Here is a 21365-nt window from a genome sequence, read left to right as displayed (position 1 = left end):
TATGTTGCTGGAATGAATTCATTTTTCATCACCCGCATGATGCGATGAAGAAAACTCTCCCTTTTTTGCCTGTTCTGTTTACAGGCGAAAAAACGACGCTCAACGTCCCTTGGTTTTGAATCCTTAGGAACTCAAATTCCTTGTTTTCGGATCATTTCCAAAGCATGCCCATTGCATTGCATTGGCGGGTAACTCCTGATACTAAAGCAAGCTGTTCCTGCGTCTGACATGAATCTTTATCCAGCGATTTCTCCAATTTAGCGTTTCCGAAGGTTCTAAATTACCGTCTCTTAAGCGACGCAACAGATGTACGTTCTTTCACTTAGATCAGCGCTTCGTAAACTTTTTCAACTCTCGATGCGTTTCGGTCGCCGTTCGCTTTGAATGAAATAAGAAAAGTAAAACGTCCCGCAAAGGACAATTATTTGTCACAAATCCAGACATCATCACACAACACAAAGTTCATGATGCCACAATTGAATTACTAACGTGACAATGCGGTAAATTTACCATATGTCTCAATTAGGTACATCACATTTCAAATATGCCAAAATCGACGAGCGAAAACTTAGTTGCGCAACTAATATTTACAAAAGGCCACGTCTGATCCGAGAATTTGTGAAATACACGGAAAATAAGTTGTTTTGAAGGTTACATTTTTTGAAATTCCAACGTTTTCCGGGAATAATCTCATTCCGATGATTTTAAATAAATAAAAAAATTGTGGTATTCGTTTTCAAGACATCCGGAGTGATTTGCGATTAGGGCGCAACTAGCACAATACACTAAGGTCGATTTTTACGCGGTTTTAACGCGGTTTTTTACGCGGCTTTTTTAACGCGGATTCCGGAATTTACGCGGTTTTTTTTACGCGGATTCCGGAATTTACGCGGTATTTTTTTTGCACGAATTTCGATTTCCCTTCACTCGGAATGCAAAATTAACGATGGTTTTTTTTACGCGGATTCCGGAATTTACGCGGATTCCGGAATTTACGCGGTTTTTTTACGCGGATTCCGGAATTTACGCGGATTCCGGAATTTACGCGGTTTTTTTTACGCGGCACGTATCCCCCGCGACTTTAGTGTATAAATATTGGAGTATATCAGTTTGAAAATTTGCAAGTTATTTTCAAGTCGTAATTTGAATGGAAGAGAATGATAATAATTATAATACCAAAAATGGCTCAAAAATTGAAAATGAAAATTTTAGCTCAATCGGACTTTGGGAGCACGTGCCTTAAAAAAGCGTTCAAAAATTTAACTTTTTGACCGATGAAAGAAATACCTGTACATTTCTTTCATCGGTCAAAAAGGTAAATTTTTGAATACTTTTTGAGTTTTGAGTTCACGAAATCGTCGATATCAAAATTTTTTTTGAAGCCAAATGTCTTAGAAATGCATGACGCGTCGAGATCTGGTGTTATCTCGAAAAAAAATTGAAATAAAATCGACTTTCTGGGACTTTTTTGAATTTTTGAAATGAGGGAGTTTCCCAGCTCATAACTAATCTTTTGAGCCCTACTCGCAAACGAAATTCGAAACTGGTTTTTTATTGGCACTGGCATGCTAATTCACAAACAATCCCATCACGAAGTTCTTAGCATATATATGAGGCAATGAGGGTGATATCTTTTGCTACAACATTCGCGTCATCCTGTTATTGATGAATTTCAACAAGGCATTAACGTTATACCGATATAACCATCAAAGCTTCATCAGTAAAACTACCAAAACAGGCGTTAGAATATTATTGACGATAAAAATTGTACATTTAATAGCTTTATGTTTTCAAATTATCACTAGAATCATTTACCATCATCATCAAAATATTTGTCTAACGCAACAGTTTTCAGTCAAAACAGAACAAAAAATAAAGAAAATTTGTTTTTTCGCTTTTCGAAGTTCTTTTCCATATTTTTTGGTTCCGGTGTATTTTTTAATTCATATATATTCGAATAGAAGGTTTTAAGTGTTTGTCTTACCCGTTCCCTTAGTATATTATATAAAAGTATTATTAACCCTTTCCCGGCGGGTAATGCTGTATGGCATCACCTGACATCTAAACTTTGATTGAAGCATAACAGTTATACTTGCACTTTTGAACGACGAAACTGTCAAATACGATTACCCGATCAGTCAAAAATATCAGGTACATATATATAATGGGAAAGCGCATCAAAGTATTAAAATTGCCTGATGCAAGAATTTAAAGATGCTTAAGGATCAGTGTCACAAACTCTCCACCAAATGTTTCCAAAGTGTTTGCCTTATTGCAATCAAGAAAATGAGAAAAGGTAAAAAGGTTTAAGAAAATCAACATTATATGATTTTCAATAGGGTTCATAGTTTCAATAATGGGATTCGCAAAAATTCGAGAACGGTTACTCCTAAAAAGTTCTGTAATTGTTTGGTTACATTCGAAAACCTGGTAAAAACATAGATTATTTAAAGAACTTCGTCTATATTATTACGAATATAATAGATAAAAATCTCAGCATTGTTCAAATCTGTTAATTATACGAGGAAATATCTTGAAGTAGTAAAAAATGCAAATGACTTGATTCACACAAGTCGAAAACTACAATCCAACAAAGCAACTGTCCCTTCATTTCGCACCTGAGCAGTAATATCACAAAAAAATTTGGTCCCATGCCGCCGGCTATTGTGATGCATTTATTGGCACGTGGTGGTGGTCGTAAAAAACAATGAAGGTCAACCAGAACCGGACGCAAGTGCACGTTAAAAATACGTCAGCGAACTCGTTAGGAAGTCACTTCAGGAGAGTTAATCGTTAGTTTTTTTTTTTTCAGCTTTTCGCAGACATCGGTTTAGCGGTATTTTCAAACCCACGAGCGGTTGTTGTTTTTGTTTGAAATAGTTTTTGTTAGTCTATGCCGGTTTAACGTCGACCGCTAAAGATTCAATGTCAGCTTACTAAAGGGTCTGTCTGACACGCAAGGTAGTTAACTGACTAGCCAATGAACGGCATAAACCCAGTGGACATGGGAAAAAATAACGCCGGTTAGTGGAGCAGTGGCGGGAGACGTTCAGTGATTTTCTCATGGGTCACCCACAAACCGTTTAACCTACAAAACAATAGAACCGGTCAGAGAAGTTGCATGCGACGCATTGAAACGAGAGGATTTATAAGTAGAATTCTTACTCTACCCGTTTTGTTTGTGGGGCTGGCGGTTAGTGTTATTCAAAATTAGGTTGGGCGGGATGCAGGATGACCAAAAAACTCCGCAGCCGGTAGGATTCGAACCTACGCTCCCAGAGGGAATCTGATTTCGAGTCAGACGCCTTAACCACTCGGCCACGACTGCCAGGACGGAAGCTGTCGTACAATTCCTGATTCAACTGCGCAAATCTATTGACGATTGAAGGCAATGATTAAGGTTCATTGAGATAACCTCCGAAATTGCGTAACCTACCGTTATCAGGGGTCTTCATGTAGCGCTCGTAGACAAATGCCCCACCAGTGACGTGTTTTGAAAGATACACAGTTTACGGTTAGGTATTTGTAATTTTGTATATTAGCGCTACGAGATCCCTCGTTGAATAAAACATTTACACCATTAACACAGCTTTGTTTTGCTTCATCACCTCCGATGCACGACACATGTTTCGATACAGTTTGGAACCATTGCCGATGTTTTGAGATCGACAAGATTTATTACCGGCACCAGCCTAAAATTTGAAAGGAAACCAATTCGTGCACGTTTCGAGACTGGATGTTGTCAAAACTTAAAACAAACTTTCGAACGGGCTGGAAGATGCAACATCGTATTTGTGATAAAGATCTAACCCAGTAAACATCACGAAATAAAGAAACATAGCAATCGTGAAAATAGAGTAGGCATCAATCATTCAAACATTTCTAATATTCCAACACCAGTAAATCTATGTAATTCGATTGAACAAAACCAACGAGAGCGGTTCCGAATCATATTGAGAATTTTATATTAACTTTTTTTTTCAATGATTTTACTTCTTGTTGTTGTGCCATATGTATATATTAATTAAATTTACCTTGTCATCCCAATTTATCTTGATGACGTGATTATTGTTTAGCCTGAGAGAAGAAGCTTCTGTGAGAAAGAATAATCAACTAAGTTTTCGGAGCCTTCACACTTTTGCAAGTAGGTAACGAAAATATTCAAGCTTTTTCAGCAATCGCTTACATATAACAAGAAAATATTTTCTTTACATGAAAATGATTCTGTTATCACAGAGCAATTACTTTGTGCATCTTGAAGGAATCAGGAAGATCTGGAGTGAATTTGTTGCACAGGACCGGACCCAAGATTAACCTGGGAGTTGAGAATAATTTCTTAACGATTTTATCATGAAAACTACTTTCGGTCCAATCTGAAATAAAATCTTGATTTTGAGATTCCGTTCTTCTCGGTTTTCAGGCCAAACTTCCGAACCGTAGCTATTCAAAGGTTGTAGTCACTATTCTCTAAGCTTGACTAGCGGGTGGAGGAAACTGCTTCAAAAGTCAACGGTAAAGTACGGGACAATAAATTTGTCTTCAATGTTGGAGCCTAAAGCACGCGCAATTAACCTTCATAACCGAAAATTCATCGCAAAGTTTCTGCCTTTTTTGAAAGGGACCAAGATCTAGATTAATCGCCTGATGCTACAGCATTTTAGCACGTTTAATTGGAATTAATTGTCCGCTACCTGTTTGACGACGCTTTTTTAATCTGATTTGGCCGTTGAACGAATGGTCTTTACTGTTTTTTTCGGAGAAACTATTGTATTCTCTTTCAAAATATATATAAAACAGAAAGACTAAAATAAAGAGATAAAGAGTATACCTTTTGTCTGGCAGATAAAAAGTTCTCTGATAATAAATTACATATTGTTTCTCATTTTTTGCCACTTTTCAAGCTATATTTAAGCTATAAATAAGAACAGACTGGACGCCATCGTAATACTTTTTCCTCCCTTGCTCGAGTTTCAATCCAAAACGTTTCGCGTGCAGACACGCGAGAAAGTTATGAAAATTAAAATGATGACCGTAAAGCTACTCCGCTTATGCCGTGAAACACCGCCGCGCCGTGTGGCTAAAAGTGTGACAACGAGGAGTCTTTCGAACAAGGCGTCAAGCCATTATTGTCCCGTGCCTCATTTTCCACTACCAAGCAGATCCGCAAAGTTTTATGTTAATTAACTTTCAAAAGCATCGGTGTCGGCTCGGGTGCTGGTAGGTGCCACGAAGGTTATCTCTTCTTTTCGATAAAATGGGGTTAGTCACAGCGGATACTTTCGTGTCTAAATCAAGGTGTTATACATCATAATTATCGCGAAAGTTTTCATTTGAATATTTACAGGAATGGTCATTCGTCATTTGACTGTGACAAAAATAACGTCTGATAATCGGAACCCACTCTATTGCGATGATGGTTCCAATGTAGCCGTGAAAAGCAGATTGCAATAGCGTCAATGGAATAAAGTTGCTAAAATCCACTATTGTTACACGTAGAAGGAGACAAAAACGAAGAGAATTTGGTGAATAAAAATGACCCGAAAGGATTACACATTCTGCGCGCTCACGGTAATGGATTGACACAAAGGATCTTTTTTTCCGGAAGAAAAACTTGAGGAAACAAGATAATAGGGAAAAAAATGCGATAAAATATTCACAAGGGAACTAATTCAATGGGTTTTCAGCGTCAAATTAGCATTTTCCCTGCTGTTAAACGATGCGAGCTGTGACAAGCGTACCGCACAGGAGAAGAAGGGATACAGGTTCAGCTGGGTGAAGTTCGGAAGAGTTCAAGAGGTTCATTATATTTTTTCGCCCGAAATTGCACATTATTGTCCTCGTAGCCGTGAGCATTGGAAAAATTGAGTTTTATACATGATCACATACATGATATGATTCCTTTTATTTACTTTTAATTACTTCGAGGCTATTTCAAACTAGGAGGATCAAAATATTCTATATTTGGCATTAATCAACATATAAACAAGCATAAACAAGGTAACAAAAAAAAAAACAGTCTCAAAACGCTGCCTTGGGGAACTTCGTTCGTTTAGCTGCTTCACGCTTGGTTTTCACGGGAACAAGTTGGTCGATAGCATATAGAAGGATAGCGGAGACGGTTGACGCAGCAACGTTAACATCGTAGCCAGTGTTGGAATTGTCAGCGAAATATCAATTTCAAACGCGATACGTTTTCGCCTCTGAACTTTCTGTCGCTCGTTTCACACGCTGTTAAATCCCGATTGAACTTCGAGGTGCGTCAAAACGAACTTGCATGAACTTGAGTTGGCGCAACTTACCGATGCGAGGATACGGAAACAATCAGATCGTTTTTTATCTCTATCTCTTCACATCACATTCGCTCATGATATACCCAGAGCACATATCGTAGATGAAATATCATGAAAATATTCGTGATATTGTTCGACGAAATATCGATCTGTTTCCGCACTTCAGCCAGATGACTGATTATACATTTTATTTACGACAAGTGCAATAAAAATGCTGATGGGTGGTTCTAATGTAGGGCTTTCTAGTAGTTGCATATGACAGCCTAAGCAGATAGCGATTTTCTTTATTCCACTGCATCAGGGCAAACCTGTCGAGGAATAAAGAAACGACATCGCGATTTACGACGCAAGTAAGAAAAAGATTTCAAATAATTGTTTACGAATTAAGCACGTTCGGTGCTAGGTTGAAGCTGACAAATTTCACAATGCACTTCGGGCAGCACGCCAGGTCAATACTGGGTCAAAATCGAACGAAAAAAGAAGGGTTTTGAAAGCAATTAGGTTGTTTCCAGGTTAAAACGAGGTGAGCTGGTAGAATAAACACGACTCATTTTTAAGAAGCTATTTTGAAAATGATATTTTGGGAATTGCTCAATCAATGGCGTGTCAAATGTGCATATAGTAATAAAAGTTTGAAAGTTATTTTTGTCCACTGGAATAGGGTTAATTATCTATCAAACAGATGAAAATAACAAATGTTTTTTCTAGCAAAGCATTCATATGCTATAACAACAGCAGCCTAAAAAGGGTAATGAAACGCACGGCAATTCAATGGCATGACTTATCATAATTTTCTACAACTTTTTCGATTTTAAACCGTTTACATTGGTTTCGGTTATTATCCATTCCTCAAAAACTCGCATCCAATTGCTGTCATAGCCGTAAATGCACGTCGAATCTGTAAGACTTCCAAACAACTACTATCAAAATTCGCACCCGCGCCGCTCGGACCCGGCGGTTGAGTGAAACGAAAAATATCAAAACCGAATATCAATATGAGTTCGCGCGTTCGTTGATATAGGCTACCTATTCTCAACGCAGAAAAAGCACGAAGGCGACACGATGTTCGAATGATTCGAATCCCGAGTACGTTTTGCTCGCATGTGAGATGAAGACAAAAATATTCTTTACGATGCCAGCTGAAACTGATTCTCGTATGGTGTTTTCATGAACTTTTATATTGAATATCCTTAATGAATCTTCTTGTGCGAAGTTCTCCGGCGATTTGTTTGCATTGAGCGGTGAGTGAACTTTTTTTTTATCATGATTATTCCAACACTGATCGTAGCTTCGAAGAACATCATCCCACTCGACACGCAGAAGGAAGTCATTCAAGCCATCAAATAATTCCCTTTCCAAACCACATAACCACGCGTTTTTCTAAAAGCCCAATCAATAACTTTAAAAAATATAATTGTAGTTACTTTGTTTTCATTGCCAAGAAAAATGTTTTTTTAGGTTTTCCTTTTTCTCACAAAAAAGTGCATTTTTACACCATTTATTATCTTCATATCTCGATATCTCGGGTATCTGGTATCAGGTTTCAGGTTCTGGAATTTGGAACTTTTCTCAGAAAATATAGAGAAATAAATCGGCGACAGTCACTTTTTCGTCTGCCTGAAATCCTATAGTGCAGTGTTGCCACAGGTACAGTTTTTTTTTGGAAAAGTACAGATTTTTTCGTTTTTTTTCTGGTACAGATTCTTTGTGGTACAGATTACAGATTTCTGTCCAAGAATACCGATATTTTTCCTTGGTGTACCTAAAATCAGTAAAGATGCATCCCTTGGAAAACAAAACAAAACATTTCTGTAAAGCTCGATACACATCATGGGTTAATGCCGAAGCGCTCGATGACGAAAAATCTGATTACTTTAACATCGTTTATTACTCGAGATTGGACGCGGTCATCAAATGGACGTTATATATACCGACCTCTCCGCTGCATTGGACAAGGTAAACCACGAGATTGCTTCGACAAAATACGAAAAAATAGTAGGGTAAAAGCACCGGTTTTGGCCATAGTATGTTAATTAGAGATATTTGACCTGTTTCCTTCGAAAAATATGTAATTGAATCAGTTCAACGTGGGAATCGGATGAAGTCGCCTGTATTTTTCACTAACATTGAGTTTAAATAGTCAAATTATGTTATTTTGCTTTTATATTTTCCAACCAAAAAACTTCTCTAGGCTCTTATTTTGGCCATAGCATTTCTTAATTGGCCACTCGGGGCTCCTGTTTTGGCCAATTCGCGAAAAAGTTGGATTCCCATGAATTCATTTTATAATTTGACTTTACTATGTGGATATATTCTATCAGCATAGAAACTTCGTTATTTAACTAACTAAAAGGCCAGTATAGCTATTAATCAAACTGAATAATAATATTATATCCACACATAGGTTAGCAGTGCAAAGTACTTCGAGCTAGAATTTTATTTAAATTGAGTAGGATATTTTATAATATTTTTCTTCTTTCATTTATCTTTAATAAATAGCTTCCGCTTTTTGCTTTTTTCACATAGAAACTTATCCGTATTATTCACCAACTACAGTCAAAAGTCCGAAGCGTTAGTTTCGGTAGATACAAGCAATTTTGTAAATAATCTGAACAAATAGAGAACATATATAAATTATGCCGTGATTTATCGCGGGAACTAAAAAAAACTTTATTACTACGATTAACACTTTATGTCCGATCACTACTGAATTACACACAAGACTAAATTGAAAATTAAATCTAGAAAGCTTAAATAAACTAAATCCGCTGACTCGTCGTTCCTCCGGTGGTTCAATTCTGATGCAACCTTTGTCCGCGTGGTTCGATCGAATCCTGCAGTCGTCATCGATTGTCAATTTATGGTTTCGTTGCTGGTTTGGTTCCTCCGCTTGTTGCTACGGGCCTCAGCTGGGTTTTTGCTGACGTCTCGGCTCCGGGTGCGCCTAGGCCGGTCGGTCGTGGTGTAACGTCTCCCCCCTTAGATTGTCGTCCGTCCTCGGACGATTTTTCGAAAAGGACGAGCCTCGGTAAGGTTGCGGGTTCTCCTTTTCCAATGGTTCCTTTAGGTTCCGTGGTGGTTTCAGCATGCTTATGGATTTTCAGGATGGTATCTTCCTTAGATTTGGTTCTTCTGTTGATGATATAAATTGCAAAAGAGCAGAAAAAGGTTAGTGTGAGGAGAATTCCTCCTCCGATGGTTGTTGTCCTCTTCGAGCGATGCAGGTCCAACTTTATCTCTTGAAGACTGTTTAAGTGTTCCAGTTTGATGTGGGTGATCTCATTCCGCTCTTCCGAGTAGTTGAGTTGAATGAATTTCCTTCCATAGATTGGTATGAGGTATTCTTCGTGGTCTGTTAGATGCTTTTGACCATTAAATGTGAGATTCATCACCTTAATCGTACAATTGTTCGTTTCGACAATAGTCGGGGTGTTGACTAATCTCGAGTTATTACATGAGTCGGAAATCAATACTTGTTGATTCGTATCCAATAGTATGATTCCTTTTTTGATTTCTTGTATTCTGATATGTTGCCTGACGGGTTTTAGGACACATTTTGGTGTCAAATGATTCAAAAGGTTGTTGATACAGTCGTCTTCGATAAGAGTTGTTGCTTCGCAGATGTCACAAATGTGCTCTTGTTTATAGATAATGTATCTGTGCTTTGCCACCAGCTTGATGTCTGTACTGATTCGTGTGTTGTTTAAGTTGAGCGTCTGGATGTTGATCAGGTCGAACTCGTTGTCTTCTAGGATGGGTATTTTCGCCAAAATTAGGATTTCGTCGCCTTTTACAATTACGCTTCCTGAGCTGTATTGGAATATTTGATCTAAGTAATCCAGATTCAATTTTTGTGCTTTAAGTCTGTTATAAATGTACAATTTATCATCTAATGAAAATAAGTTTCTATTCAAAATGTTTAGCTTTGCAAATTCGATTTGTTCTTCTACGCTAGTGAGAATTTGAATTAACATGTCAAGGTTTATAATAAGATTAATGTATTCCAAGTCCGTATTGGTCGTAAGTGAGTTATTATTTTGGTCTACAATTTGTTTGTTTATTTTCTTGAGAATATCTGTAATATTATTCAGTTTATTCTGAATTTTTTCGTTTATAATTATTTGCCTTGATAAAGATTGAGAGAGTAAGTTTCCCTGCTTTTCTAACGTTTCTAAGTTATGATTTATAATTTCCATATCATCGTTATCTGGATTGCCTGCAATAAGTTTAATTACTGATCCTAAAGCGTTAACTAATGCTCTTCTATTTCTGCGGGGATATAAACTCAACAATTTTCCTCTTGCGTATTGGATTTTGTAATCAAGGGTCCTTCTGAGATGATCTATTATTTTCAGGTTTTCTGTCGTTTTTTCTATGTAGTCAATGTTGTTTGCAATGGATTTAATATTGATTTTGTGTATAACTCTCTCAAACCCTATTCTTATCCTAACTTGTTTTAGTTTTATGGCAATTATGCCATTATTATATGATATTTCTTTAAATTTTGTGCCGTGTATTATGATGATGTAAGTTAATCTGTAACGAGAGTTAAGTTATTGATTTAAACGATTATTTTTTTATTCTGTTTTTGTGTATTTTTACGTCATTGATGTCTTTAAATGTAAGATCGTTATTCTCTTTTATGGTAGTTATTTTGTAAGGGTTTACGTCTTTAGTTATTCGTTGGGAAATTTTAATGTATTTAGCATCGCCTGGGTTGTATTGTTCAGGTTGTTCGTTATCTTTATTTTGTTGTTCATATTTAGCTTTCCTTTTATCCAGTTCGATTTTAGCCGCTGATTGCAAGCTTTTAAATTTTTCCGAAATTTCTTCCATGTTTGTCGAGCCCGAATGATTGAATACCAAATTACGCGGTAAATTTTTTATAGCGGTATGAAAACTGTTGTTATAAATATCGACGGCGATATTAATTTGATCTCTTGTAGACAAATCGTTGAATTTAATTTTGTTTGTTCGATAAATTTCGATTAGGGTAGAATGAAACCGTTCTACAATACCGTTTGAATTTGAACTACTCGCGAAATGTAACTCGACTCCTAGGTCGTTAAGGAATCCGATGAAATCAATAGACCTGAAAGAAGGTTCCTGGTCACTCACAATAGTCTTCGGTCTGCCAAATTGTCTAATGTGTTCTGTAATAGCATTTTTTACGTCCACTATTGTTCTAGTTTCCAAAGGTATGGCATTTGCAAATTTGGAAAACGAACCGACTATGGTGAGCCATTTTTGACCTTTTAAAAAGAATATGTCAATGTGGACTCGATCGAAAGGGTTATTGCCGAAAATGCTTTTTCTTATCAAATTCGGTGGCTTCCTGTCATATTTGGCTTTTTTGCAGATATCACAGGAATCTATCAAAATTTTAATCTTTCGATCAAGTTGTGGGAAGAAATATTTTTGCATTATCTGGTTCTTATTTTCTTTGATTCCTCTGTGGCCACGATTATGAGTTTCCCTCACAATTTCATCCTGTTGTTCATCTAGGCGTATGTCCTCTAGAAGGGTTTCTGAAATAAAAACTTTGTAGGGGCTATTAGTTGAAAAATGTTTCCGGTAAGTTTCTTGAACTAATTGAACTAAAGAGATTGGAATTTTGAGGCAACTTGAACCTCTGGGGTTAAGAGTCCGCTTTAATATTTCTACTATTTCTTCTTCCGTATAACTTTGTTTGACTATTATGTGCCTGTGAAATTTGGGAAAGATCTGTTCATATGCCGTAATCTCTATTTTTCCGATTTTAAAAATAATTTGGGTCCTGAATGTGTTGATTGGTCTCTCAGTGCACGGAATAAAGTAATCATCGCTTGTATCCGCTGAGTGTACTGTCATGTCGTCACTTTCATCATCTGAAAGTTCCTCTTCTCGTTCGGAGGGTTCCACGTTTAAAGACATCGATGATTGTGAATGTGCGTTTAATTGATTATGTTTTTTTAGGTTTATCCGAGACAACGCGTCTGCGACGACGTTTTGTTTCCCTGGTTTATAGATTAATTCGTAGTCAAATTCTTCTAAAGCCAGTTTACCTCTTATGATTCGGTGATTTGCATTAGTCATAGAGAAGGTAAGTGGTTGGTGATCTGTAAACATTTTGAATTTCCGTCCGTATAGATACGGTCTGAAATGTTTGACCGCCCAAACGATTGCCAAAAATTCCTTTTTCGTTGTTGAGTATCGTTCCTCTGTTTTACTTAAAGTTCGCGATGCGTATGCTATGGGTCTGTCATTGCCTGCGGGCCCTTGCGACAGTACTGCCCCTATTGCATAATCGCTTGCATCGGTAGTAAGAATAAATTCCTTGCTGAAATCGGGGTAAATTAACACAGGATCTAGCGTTAGAATTTGTTTACACTTTTCGAAGCATGCGTTTATTTCGGGTGTTATCTCAAACTCCGCGTCTTTTCTAAGAAGTGCTGTCAACGGTTTCACTATTTTAGCGAAGTCTTTTATAAATCTCCTATAATAGCCTAGCGTTCCTAAGAATTGACGAACTTCTTTTTCTGTTTTAGGGATTGGCCATTTTTTTATGATTTCTATTTTGTCACTGTTTGGTCTTACTCCATCTTCAGAGACAGTATGACCTAGAAACTGCGTTTCTTTTTTAAAAAATTCGCACTTGTCTAGCTGAATTTTTAGTCTAGCTTCTTTAAGTCTTTTTAGAACTTGTGCTAAATTTTTCTTGTGTTCCTGAAGTGAACTGTAAAATATGATTATATCGTCCATATAGACGAAACAACATACTCCAATTAAATCCCTTAGTATACAGTCCATTACCCTTTGAAAAGTTGCCGGGGCGTTTTTCAACCCAAATGGCATGCGAGTAAACTCGTACTTTCCTCCGTTCACAGAAAATGCTGTTTTCTCTGTGTCTTCTTCTGCCAGCTGGATCTGGTGGAAGCCAGAAACTAAATCAATAGTTGAGAAATATGTAGCCCTTCCCAGTTTATCCAAGATGTCGGTAATCTCGGGTATGGGGTACTTGTCGTTGATAGTTTTTTCATTTAGCTTTCTGTAGTCGATCACTAAACGAAATTTCTTGTGACCAGATGCATCTGCCTTTTTCGGGACTATCCATACGGGTGAGGTGTATGGTGAGATTGATTCTCTTATAATTCCATCGTTTAGCATCTTTTTAACTTGCTTTTGTACTTCGCTTTCATAAACGTAGGGATATTTATATGATTTCGTATGGACTGGGATACTATCTACCGTTCGAATTTTATGTCTTATTTTGTGTGTGAATGACAGTTTGTCGGACTCCACGTATAAAACATCTCTGTATTGATCGATCACCGTTTCGAGGGCTTGTTTTTCTTCCCTATTCATGTGGTCGTCACGAAAGGTATAGTTTGTCATGTTTATTTGCTTTGGCAATTCGGTTAAATCGAACGGATCCTCATCCATTTCGATTTCACTCGAATTTATTTCTTGTGAAGATTTTGAGAAATTTTGAATCGCTACAAAAGCTTTATTATTGCTGCTTCTGTAGATACCAGGTAAAATAGTGAATGAATTGTATTTCTTTTCATTCGCTATTATGAAATCACCGTTCTTTTTGGTTTTCAGTGCGATGTACTGAAATTCTTGTTCATTTATGTTAATTGCTTGCTCTTCAGGGAATTTTTTTTTGCATTTTTATTGTTTTTCGTCCGATTTTCAAGGAATTATTACGAATGTCGATTTGAGCATTTAAGTCTCTTAATGACTCGTAACCTATTAATCCATCGAAAAACTTGTGGAATTTAAAAATATAAAATTTCAATTTCTTCTTGATCTGAAATGGATCAAAAGAAGCTGATTTGTTTATTTTATGTGTTCCACTTATATTCGTTACCCTGATTCCATTCTCAGTTCTGCAATTTTCAATGTTTACGTGCTCGGGTGAAATATAATTTTTGTTCGCTCCCGTGTCGATCAAAAATTTCATCTCACCTTTCGAGGTTTGAATTATTATATAAGGTACAAAATTGTTGTCGCTTTTTATATTTTTCGACGTGGCTCTTCTACCACGTGAAAATTTAACTCCTCGTCGACGAAGTAATCATCGTCTTCCGAGTTCAGAGCTGATTCCTCCAGCTGATTAGAGGTGTCGTACTCATCCTCGTAGTTTTTGCTGAATTCGCTTTCTTGTTTTGGTTTGGTTTCGTGGTTGTTCACCTCCGTACGGGACTTTGCGGTTTTCATTGAAACGTCGTCGTCCACCGGTGGACCTCTAGGGGTTTTAAATTTCCCTGATCCGTTCGGTTTCGCGTTGAACGTGTTACCGTGCTTGTTGTTGCTGTTGTTGTTGTTGTTCGTGTAGTTGGTTTTTGTATTCGTCTGATTACCGTTGTTGGAATTTGAAAACGGTTTTGAATTGAATGAATTGTTAGAGGTTGAACTGGAATGTTTGTTAAATTTTTGCCTGTACGCGGCATTCGCGTATTGCGTTGTTATAGCGTAGGCTTCTTCCAATGTTTTTGGTCGATAGCTCCTCACATGCATAGACAATTCGTCTGTGAGGCCATCTATGAATCTAGTAAGCGTCATCAAGCTTACTAAATTTTTTATTGCCTTAGTTGCATTCTGATAATCTTCCATCGTCGCTGCTGTCGATTTGATAGCGGTGTCGATGGTTTTGATTTTATTATAATACTCAGGAATTGTCTTTTTCCCTTGTGTTATGTAGAATAATGATTGGATGTGTGACGTAAGGTCACGTCTATCCCCGTAGGAATTCAAAATCACCTCTTTAATTTCTAGCCAGCTGTTCGGGTTGCCAGCAGCGATCAAAATCTCTTTGGCTTCGCCCGTAATTTTATTTTTCACTGCTCTGACTAATTGGCTATACACTGGTTCATCTCGGTATCTTCTAAAAAGTTCGAGAGTATTTTCCGCGTCTTCCAGCCATGCATGGGTCTCTTTTTTATTTCCACTAAATGTTGTTAGATTTTTGATTGGGTCTGGAGTCCTGAATTGCATAAAAGGATCATCCGCCTTCTCTTTTAAATTTCTGAGTTGTCCAATCAACTCATTTTGGTTCTGGGTTAAACTTCTTATGTGCTGAAGTAAACCCTCAATTGTGATTGCCGGTTGTGGGGCTGGTTGAGGAGCTGGTTGTGGCTCTTCTTCATAAAGTTCTGGGGCTGCGAGATCTGGTGAGATCATTAAGTCGCGCTCGGCCATTATAATAAATTAACTTCGTTTGCTTTGTATTGCGTATAGATTTGTTGTCAGTATTCACTTACACTGCACTTTCACGGTTAGTTGTTAGTTTTGTTTTTTTTTCACTTTGTGATATTTCAGGTGTCCGCTTACCGCTGGTGGGGGCTCGCACCTCTGAATTAGTATGGTTTTGTTTGTGTTAATCTTAGAAAAATGATTGTGGTTACTTACAGGAAGATTACTGCTTTCATCTCCTGGAGTCTTGGTGTGAAGTGACGGATGGATGGGGTAGGTTTCCAAATGGCGGGATCGGTCCTCTGATATCCGCAAGTCCTTGATGTTCACTCAGGGGTTGTTCTTGCTGGGTGTATCAGTTGTCTGCCATAGACGTGGGCTGTTCCTCTTTGTAGAACTCGGTGACTGTGATACTAGATATTCACTCTGTTAACACTGTTCACTTTGTCTAACCACTTGGCCTTGAGACTGCGCCAATTATGCCGTGATTTATCGCGGGAACTAAAAAAAACTTTATTACTACGATTAACACTTTATGTCCGATCACTACTGAATTACACACAAGACTAAATTGAAAATTAAATCTAGAAAGCTTAAATAAACTAAATCCGCTGACTCGTCGTTCCTCCGGTGGTTCAATTCTGATGCAACCTTTGTCCGCGTGGTTCGATCGAATCCTGCAGTCGTCATCGATTGTCAATTTATGGTTTCGTTGCTGGTTTGGTTCCTCCGCTTGTTGCTACGGGCCTCAGCTGGGTTTTTGCTGACGTCTCGGCTCCGGGTGCGCCTAGGCCGGTCGGTCGTGGTGTAACGTATATATATTATATTAAATAGCGGTGCTGTAGTAATACAATCTTTCTTATCCAAAACCAGTTTTGTGTTTTCACGAATCTCATGCGATATCTTATAACAGCCCGAAAGTACGAAGTTTCATGTTTTGCATCAATGTTAATACGTTACCATGGGTTTGTTTACATATGGCCAATATCAGGATTATGAATTATGGAATTGCTTTGATATGTGGCCAAGAATGGATTATTGATCGTTTTTGGAAGCTTCTGTTATTTTTGATATTGCAGAGAAAATTTATACCATAATGCCTATTTTTTTTATCCATGTGCTGTAATAAGTTGTGCCTGATGCTGGTAACAAAATTTGCTATGGGAATTCATAAATGACGTAGCATTTGAGGGGGGAGGGGGGGGGGTTTGCAGTTTTGTGACGAAAAAAAATTATGTGGGGGGGGGGGGGTTGTTATAAAGCTACGTAATTATCTAGAGGGGGTCCTGACTTTGTGATGAAATGCTACGATGGGGGAGGAGGGGGTCAAAAAAACCTAAAAAAAAGCTACGTCATTTATGGATGTTCCCTATAGAAATGTACAAACTTAAATAAGATTATGCTCTATCAAAAATAGCTAGCAAATTACCTAAACGTTAGACTGTAAGTAAACCTGGGAGAGTATAATTAGTTCCTTTATTCAAAGTAAAATACGCATATTTGATTGCTACAGTAAATAATGTATTTGTCGAATAACATCAGCAGTTTCAAAAGGAGACTTCGAAATAAGAGTAATTCAAGATACTTCTTCAACATTATCAATTTTATTCTATCATGGCAAAAACTGGTGCTATATCCAAAACCGGTGCTTCTACCCTAATTAATAAAAAGCTGCTAATTTGGCTTCGCTTCTACTTGATTGGTGGAACCATGTCTGTTAAACTCGGTGATTACAACTCATCCCCTTTCTGCGTTACATCCGGCGTTCCTCAAGGCAGTCCCCTCGGCCATTACTTTTCCTGCTGTTTATGTACGATGTAAATTCGGTTTTCAAATGTAGAAAATTATCTTACGCTGAAGATTTGAAACTATACAACACAATAACAAATATTGTAGACGCCCAGATGCTGCAACATGATTGGTGTCGAATTAACAGGATGTCACTCAATGTGTCTAAGTGCTCAGCTGTCTCCTTCGGTCGGAAACTATCTTCACGGGTACAGCGTCTTACGAGGGACTGTTCTGAGTCGCGAAACGGTAGTTTAGGATCTAGAGTTATGCTCGATTCTAGATTAAGCTTTAAGGATCATGTTGTCTCAAACGCTTCATCGCAAATGAGTTTTTGTTTCGTTTCGCCTAAACCTTTAAAAACGTGTACTGGGCGGCTCTATTGCTCTCTGGTCCGTCCTATATTGGAATACTCCATTATAGTATGGTGCCTTTTTTACCAAGACACAATTGTGAGGATTGAAGCCGTACACGCAAATTTGTTCGCTTTGCCTTGAGACAATATTCTTGGCGTAACCTACCAAGCTATAAAAGTTGTTGTAAGCTCATCAACTTAAAGCTGCTGGAAAGAAAGAAGGCGGATATCGGCCAAGGCGTCTTTCGGGAATCATCGATTGTCCTTTATTATTCGGCTTTCTTGATTTAAACACCAGACGACGCAATTTCCGTTCCCATACGTTTTTAATTACCCGACCTGCAAGTACTAACTGTGCTCTACATGAACCAGTGCTCACCATGTGCCGTGTTTTCAACAGCTGCTATAATGTATTTGATTTCAACGCGTCACGTGATAACAAAGGCATTGCTTGAGTAACTTTCTGCGTTTGTTTAGTTGTTAATTAGGTAATTATATGTAGGTAATAGAAAAAGATAAACCCTTCTTTTTTCTCGTGTTTTCATGCAAACGTTGCTGTTGTTCTGTTTCCCTGCTCGGAAAACTTGAAAATAAATTCTAAATTCAATAAAAATATGTATAAGCATCAGCAATTAAAAGAACAACTGTAAACAAAAGTCAAAATCGATAAGTCGCTACCACTGGCTCCATCTATTGACAAATAACCAAAAATCAGTTGCGCCTTCAATACAAACATGTAATATGAAGTTTTGAAAAACATGAAAAATTTAATAAAGGCAAGAGATAAGGAATTGAATGATTTGTGGACAAAAGATAACAGAATATGAAAAATGATTTAGAAAAACCGTTAGAAGTAAAAAAAATTAACAATAGTACTGAGAATAAAGAGAAAAGTGATTGAATTCAAGGCAAAATTTTTAAAGAAAAGCGAGATTGAAATATCGAAAAAGCCCGGTTAATTGAATACTACAATATTTATAAAATGTTGGATAACTTTTGAACCTATAAGATTATTCACTGGTGAGAAAGTGCGTTATATGCTGTTGTCGGTACGCCGCAATGATTGATAAACAGATAATTTCTTTTTGCCATATGGCATCACCTGACATATAAACTTTGATAACAGTTTAACATTTATACTTGAAATTTCTAACGATGAAAATATTTTAAGCAGTTAGAGAACTTCAACATGCAATATAGTTTGTGCCAATTATGCAAGCGATTGTTGAGTAATAAGAGTTTGAATGCCATTTTTCGTTGTAAAAACTGATTACTCTCCGCGGGGATAGGGTTAAAATATAACTCACCTCACAACTTCGCACCACTCAAACGGAAGCTGATGTGTTTACATATGTGCTGTTGTGTTTACATATCTGACGTTATAATGCTGCAAAACCATACGAAGTTGCCAGCTTATTTCACTCGTATGTTTCTCGAAGAGACCACCTAATGCATACTTTTTGCCCCTCACTACTCTATTATTGCATGATTTAGAGATACAGTTAACACATTTACACCTTTAATAAAAAAGAGAGTCCGAATAACCCACCTGCCTCCTGTGAGGATTGAACTCACGACCGCTGGTTTACGAGACCAGCGCTCTACCACTGAGCTAAAGAGGCAAGGACAGGAGAGGGGCGCTTAGAACACAAGCGCTGGAGTGTTCCGTCTTTACCCGCACCACGTTCATCTCATCATCCCTCATGTTATCTGGCACCGACTCCAGTACAGGGAGCTAGCGGAGCTGGTGAATTCAGATAGCAATACCAAAAACGACCACGACTGACGGGCGGACAGGCAAACAGCAGTAAAAGAAGACTGCTTTGTGAGTCATTGCCCATCGATGAGTGGCGTGTTTGATAGAATCTTCTTTTATTGTGTTGAAAGAGTTGTTATGGTTTGCAAAAATGTGGAACTATAGCTAACGAGCGATGTTCAAACCGGTACCTTACTAATATATTCAAAACTCTGGTTTCATACATTATTTTAACAAAAACATAGGTCAAAAAGAAACAAAACTAAAAAAGTCGATCAAGAGTCGGCTAATTACCACAAAAACAATCCAGCCGCGGTCACATTAGAATGTGAAACAACCAACCTGCCATAATTCTGTTGATTCCGGTTTGGCACTAAACAACAGCATGCGCCGACGGAAGGGGCAATAAAAATAATAAAACAACAAAAATTAATTTCACTCTGCAGAAACATCAGTAGAATCACAAACGAACACGCGACCACACACGGGAAATTGCAGAATGAGGCGAATGTGGAGCGATATAGGTGACTGAAGCGCGAAATTATGAAAAAAATGTCATGTAAACTCGTGTCAGCATAAATAATTTAATAATATGACTTATTTACCTGCTGCACAACAGAAGCGAGTTTTCCGTTTTTTTTCGCCACTTTCATATCACTGACCAGCGGCAATCCGATCTCGTGCTCAAAATATCGCACGGTGGGCAAAAATGGTAATTTGATGACCAATGTAGCTTTGTTTTGTCTGTGATTAATGTTATTGCTGAAAGGGTCTACAGTTATCTGAATATGCTGATCGGTTTACGACTATACATATGTTTTCTTTACTTCAAGAACCTTATAAAAATTTGTGCCAAGTGCAGAAATATAGAAAATTAACTAACACTGCAAGTGTATTCATTATTTTCACCATCACTGTATACACCACTCACCAAGCGGTCAGTAAGAGAACAGACATTGCTGGTCTAAACAGAGTTTATGCGTTTCTTTTGACTCGGATAACAAACAACAATGAATCTTCCTCAAGCTCGAATAAAAATAGCTAAAATATCAATAGGTATGGCAGCAATCTCCAACAGCAAAACTCACCATGATGAACCGGTTCGCCAGAACAATCACTGTTTTTATTAGTATCATAACCCAAAATCAGAAATAAATATTTAAAAAAAAATACAAATTGCAGACTATACCCCATAATTTGCAAATTAAGCCAGAATCATCAAAGTCCATACTACCATATAACACCAAACTACTTTTAAAAGCGACAAGACGAGAAACAAAAGTAGAATTCATATGTAGATAACGTCTAAAAAACGGAGAATTGTAAAAATATCTTATTTATCGAAATAATGTAGTTTTTCTGAGAAAAATACTAACCGGTGTCGAAATGTTGGATCAAATCAAATATTTTGTTTCAAAATTGCAAGACCACTAGCTGAAATATTTGTATCTCTGTATTCACTGCCGCGCATATCAGGTCCGTCCCATTTGCAATTTCAGCAAGCCGGGAAAACGCGATTTTATATAATTTCATATCATTGCTTCTTATGAGATAGGACAATACTTTTGGATATTTTTCCAAAATTCTCTAGAACAAAGCTGATGAGTTTATCTATTGTCACGTAACTATGCATAGTTAGCCTAGCTATTGAAAACATACTTTATTCTCTCTCAATATTTTTATTCGAGCGAGATTGAAATTAATGCTTCGATTCACCATGTATTACCTACCTATCATTTTAATTATACACATCAGCAGTTTGAAAAATTTTCCTCACGCAGAAGCTGTGAAAACCCAAAATACATTCAAAAGAAGTTCCAATTTCTGAAAGAATGTTTTGCTTCGAGATTGTTTGATACAATTTGAACAAGTTTCACCTTCGGCACATAAAAAAGGTCTATGTTACAAAAACAAGATAACCAGTTGAAACGAGGAGGTTAGGTTCGATTTTTTTATTGACTCAGAAATAGAGAATATCAGTAGAAGACGGTTGTGTGTT

At 37.4% G+C, this 21365-nt stretch overlaps 2 protein-coding genes and 2 non-coding genes across 4 annotated transcripts in view; 1 reads left to right on the top strand and 3 right to left on the bottom strand.

Moving 5' to 3' along the window:
- LOC129718443 (RING finger protein 17) overlaps positions 1 to 21365 on the bottom strand; it is a 580234-nt gene that overhangs the window by 481680 nt on the left and 77189 nt on the right. The gene's annotated exons all lie outside the window — the stretch shown is intronic.
- Positions 1 to 21365, top strand: part of LOC129718444 (uncharacterized) — a 243557-nt gene that overhangs the window by 146473 nt on the left and 75719 nt on the right. The gene's annotated exons all lie outside the window — the stretch shown is intronic.
- Positions 3247 to 3328, bottom strand: Trnas-cga (transfer RNA serine (anticodon CGA)). The gene has a single exon. It is a non-coding gene; the product is annotated as a tRNA-Ser (tRNA).
- On the bottom strand, positions 19161 to 19232 carry Trnat-cgu (transfer RNA threonine (anticodon CGU)). The gene has a single exon. It is a non-coding gene; the product is annotated as a tRNA-Thr (tRNA).

Source organism: Wyeomyia smithii, chromosome 1, assembly GCF_029784165.1.
Source record: "Wyeomyia smithii strain HCP4-BCI-WySm-NY-G18 chromosome 1, ASM2978416v1, whole genome shotgun sequence".
NCBI classification, from domain to species: Eukaryota; Metazoa; Arthropoda; class Insecta; order Diptera; family Culicidae; genus Wyeomyia; species Wyeomyia smithii.
The sequence above is the reverse complement of the archived record's forward strand: the minus strand, read 5'-3'. Positions and strand labels throughout refer to the sequence as shown.